A 4,769-nucleotide genomic window follows, 5' to 3' on the forward strand; every position below is an offset into this window, starting at 1 on the left:
TACTTATTCCTAGTCTTGAACAAAGGGGTCCCGCCCTCTCATAGTTGAGAGGGACATGGTTTATAAGTTGGACTATAAATCAATTGTTCAAATGAGGATCAGTGGGAGCTTAAAGAGTAAGATGAATTTACAAGGGTAAAATGATAATTTTGATCCAACTATAAATACCAATGACCTGTGAATGATCAACTTATTGATTATGGTTAAACCAAGTGGACAAAAATATATCTACAGTGAGGAGAGTGCAACCATCGAGCTATAGTGGTTTGTCTCTGTGGTTAACAAATATTGATTAATTCAGAGTTTAACCAATTAATCCTAAATCATTGGAGCTCATGATTTGTAGGTCCATAAGGTCCCTCTACCAACTCTTAAAACATTACACCTTGGATTAGAAAATTGAGCAAATCTTAAGTGTTCAAATTTGGATTTAGAGTTTGAATTTGAAATGTTCAAATTCAATTTAGGATTTGGATAATTATATTCGATATAATTAAACGTTTAAATTTTTTTAAATTAAATGTAAATTAGAGAGTTTAAAATATTTAAATATTGATTACATGAATAGGGATTCATGTTTGATTTAGGTGTCTTATTAATTTAATATTTGATATTAAATTATTATTTATTTAATTAAATTTGTTGAAATAATTAAATTAAAATTAATTTCAATTTTTTAAGAAATTTAATTTTNTAATTAATGAAACTAAAATCAAATTTCAATTCTTAAATTCAATTTCAGAAATTGAATTTCAAAATATATTTAATTTAATTTTAAATTAAATATAATAAATTTGGAGAAATTGAAATTTTAAGTGGAAATATCCAACGTTTGATGTTGGTAGTGGAGTTTTTCCACTTTTTAACACCTTGCCCATTCACTTAGTGCTAATTGAGGTGTCAATTGGCTGAATGTATGAGTGCTTGTATGTTTAAACTTGATAAATACTTCATTATTTAGAATTTTGAAGCCTATGCATGCTGAAATTTGAGAAATATCTACAAAAAAACTCAAAAACTCTCAAATTCTCTCCAATCCCTTGTCCAATCTATCTCAATCTTGAGTTTTCACCACTCAATCCAAGGTTGAGGATAGTAGAGAAGACTTTTTTGGTAGTCTATTAGAGTTTTGGAGATCCAATTCGTGGAATTCAGCAAGGTTTTGAAGCGAATCTACAAAGGTATACTTTCATGAAACCCTCATTTTGTAAAACTGTTTTTAGCATGCTTTTGTAACTCAAGTTAAGTATAATTAAAGTGTTTAATGAGTCTGTTTGCTTTTGCTTTATGCTTGTTTATCCTATAAGAGATGTGAATACAGTAGTTGCCAATCCTTTTATGATAACTACCGCCCAACATTCTCTTATAAACCTGTGTCCCAAGGTTTCTGTTAAACCTCATTAGCAGTTTATAATTATCCAGAATTTAACACACAATCACAACAACAATCAAAATATACAGACTACTACTAATTAGAGTATTAATTCCAACATACATAACAGTTTCAAAAAAACCAAACCTACTTACAAGAACAATTCGATTCAAGTTCTACCTTGATCTCTATGACATGTACATATAAAAATAGGGTTTTAACAAGACTTAGTGGACCACCTAGAAATCAAGCCTTCTATGATTCTTAAGTAGTGACTAACTGGTAGAATCGCTAGCTTCGGACGTCGAGCTCTACCTGAGAAGGAAAACATTAAAAAGAGTGAGCTTTAAATGCCTAATGAATGACTTCTTTAAAGGACACATGCTTCCATTAACTCATGGTATAAACATGTTTATAACAAAACATTTGCATTCACATTCCAAGGTTCATAAATAAGAATTTAAAAATGTAAAACCATAGCATATAAACCCTGGACTAAAAGTCATCAACATTTCCTGTAAAATTCTTCTACTCCCTTGCTTGAACATGTGGGAGAGCCATTTTGTTCGATCCCTAATAACTTTAGTTGAGAGAGAGCCCTTTTGCTCGATCTCATCAACGTCAATAACATAGATATTATGTGCACATAGAACTAGATATGATCCCGCTTACCTTACCATACCTTTAGTAGCAGGGATCATCATATAATTAGGTACCTTTCCATACCTTCGGTACCAAATGCTCAGGAGTAGGTTTTACTTAGCACATATTTACATTAACATCATAAACAACATACTCATCATCATGCTTAAGGGAATCAATAAATAGCTCATTTTAAATGCTAAGTCATGTACAAAGCTCAAGTGGAACGTATGGAAATTACATGTAAAAACTATCTTTAAATCATTAACATGCATTCATGCTCAACTCCCTTTACTTAAAGCATATGTTGAAATATCACGATTAAAGCAACTATGCATCGGAAAGATCAAATGAATTTGATTATATGTCAAAAATTCATCAGTAAAATACTTAGCAAATATTTTGAAAACTACTCACTCACAGTCTTTGGGTTACTTCTTTAAAGGATGCTAGGCTTCTCCTATATGTGTTTGCCCTGTAAGAATAATAAGAACCTTTGGTTAACGCCTTAAAGGATCCTAGGCTTCCCTTCGAGCTTAACTTATTGGATATAGTAACACATAATAAGCCTCAAATCTAAGTCACCATATCGTTTCATTTCTTTTCCTACTTGACGCATCCTCAGTACAATGTATTTAGCGTATAACCCCACCTAACTAAACTTTTACCTTGGGACTAACTAGTATGTGTGTGGCAGCTTGTATAAGATACTCTTAGGCGTCAAAGCGTGTTGGCTTTGCCTATGCGACGATTGATTGCCCACACTTAAATTCTGTTGGTCAGCTGCTTGCTTATGCATGGGTTGCAACTGTATGCTTGTTCATCCAATCAAAATTTCATATTTCACTTTCAGCTTGAATTACTTAAATCTCATTAAACTTTCTTCCAAGAACTTATTCCTAAACATCTCAACTACCTTACCTTAGAATTTCCAGCTTTTGGTTCCTTTCCCCAAGTTTGGAATTCACCAATTCTTACAACTCGTCCGCGTGGCCTTGGATTCTCGAATACTTGAAGAAATTCTTCAACTTATAGCTCAAATTCATAGAAATTCCTCTTTGACAACCTTATCCCAACTCCTTCAAACTCTAAGTTTAAGTTGGCATAAATTTTCCTTCCTTAGCTCACGTAGAATGCCAAACCAAGCACCTCCATTCAAACTTTCCTTTTATACTAAAGTTGCATGATTCTTAAGTTTTTTAAAATGACAGGTGACACACTTAACCCATCTTTAGGACCTCTAAGCATGCTACATAGCCTACTATTTAAGTGTTTAAGTTGAATGCTTAAGTCTTTTACCCACACATAGACTTACATTTTTGCTAGCCTTCTACCTCGGCCGACATATACCACGACTAACGCCACATCCCCTTGCTCACACACAACATATACACTAGTTTTACCCTTAGACACTTGTGCTTAGGCCTACTGCTCATGAACGCATCCTTTACCTCTAGCATGCCTCAGCACTCCACGACTACCATGCGTTCAATTAGGCAACCTCAAATGCCCGCATACTATCCATCCTAGGCATTCATTGACTCTAAAGCCCTTGACGCATACCTTCTGTTACACTTAGTCAATTAACACCCTTAGGTTCTTACGTCCAAAAACACCCATGTGTTCCTTATTGAGATTGATGTCCTAAATTTAGTGTATCTCGTGGTTCGTAGTTTTGTTAAGACAAATTATTTATCTAATAAAATCAAAGGTATTTTATTTGACATTTAAACAACATTAATCCAATCCAATAAACTAAGATCCAATGGATGAAGGTTGGGTGCCTTGACTATTGGATGAGTACTTGAACTTTATGTGGAGATATAAAGGTGGATCAGGCTTGAGTAAATAGTCAAAATGATATATAGTATATGGATAAGGTTGGGTACCTTATTCTGGTAACACTATTGGATACGGCCTGCTCTGTAGTTATTACAAGGAGTTGTAAAGTGCTACAAACGAAGTGATCCTAATTCGTTCATGTTGGACATGAGGAATGAGGGTGTCATTGTGCAAAAGAGTTTGTACAAGATCGGACCACGAAATGAGTCACTCTTAGTTTATAACGTTGTTTACTGTTTAAGAATGATTGTTTCAAAGCGATGACTTAGGTAACTTGACCTTAATCCTGAGCTAACTATGAACTCCTTTTTATTTAGGATTGCCCTTAGATTTGCATAGGTGAAGGTTGGCTTAGCAGTGTCGACTCAATATGACTGCCATTTTAGGGGTAAGACTGGATAGATAGCTGGGGACAAAGGGTGCAAGAGGGAATTCACTCCTACCTGTTTTAAGGATAGTAGAGACATGTTTCCTTAAATGCTGATTCTGGGGTTTGAACAAGAGATCCTGCCCTCTCATTTGGCATGAGAGAGACTCGGTTTGTGATTGGATCACAAAACAATTGTTCATTAGGGGATCAGTGAGGACTTAAGGAACAAGAGGTAATTTCGGGGGTAAAATAGAGATTTGACTCAGCCGTTATTACGAACAATCTGTGAAGGGTTAACTTACTAATCATGGTTATATCGAATGGACATAATATATCTATAGTGAAGGGAGTTTAACTATGGACTTTAGTGGAGTGACTCATTAGTTAACGAATGAGAGTTAGATCGGTCTAATGAGTTTAGCCGATTAATCTTGGATCATTGGAGCCCATGATCTGTAGGTTCGTGAGGTCCCCCTACTAACTCGGAAATGGATTAGCCCTAGATTAGTGTGATAAGTTAATTTGAAACGTTATTTATTAACT

The sequence above is a fragment of the Benincasa hispida genome, chromosome 11 (assembly GCF_009727055.1).
Source record: "Benincasa hispida cultivar B227 chromosome 11, ASM972705v1, whole genome shotgun sequence".
NCBI lineage: Eukaryota > Viridiplantae > Streptophyta > Magnoliopsida > Cucurbitales > Cucurbitaceae > Benincasa > Benincasa hispida.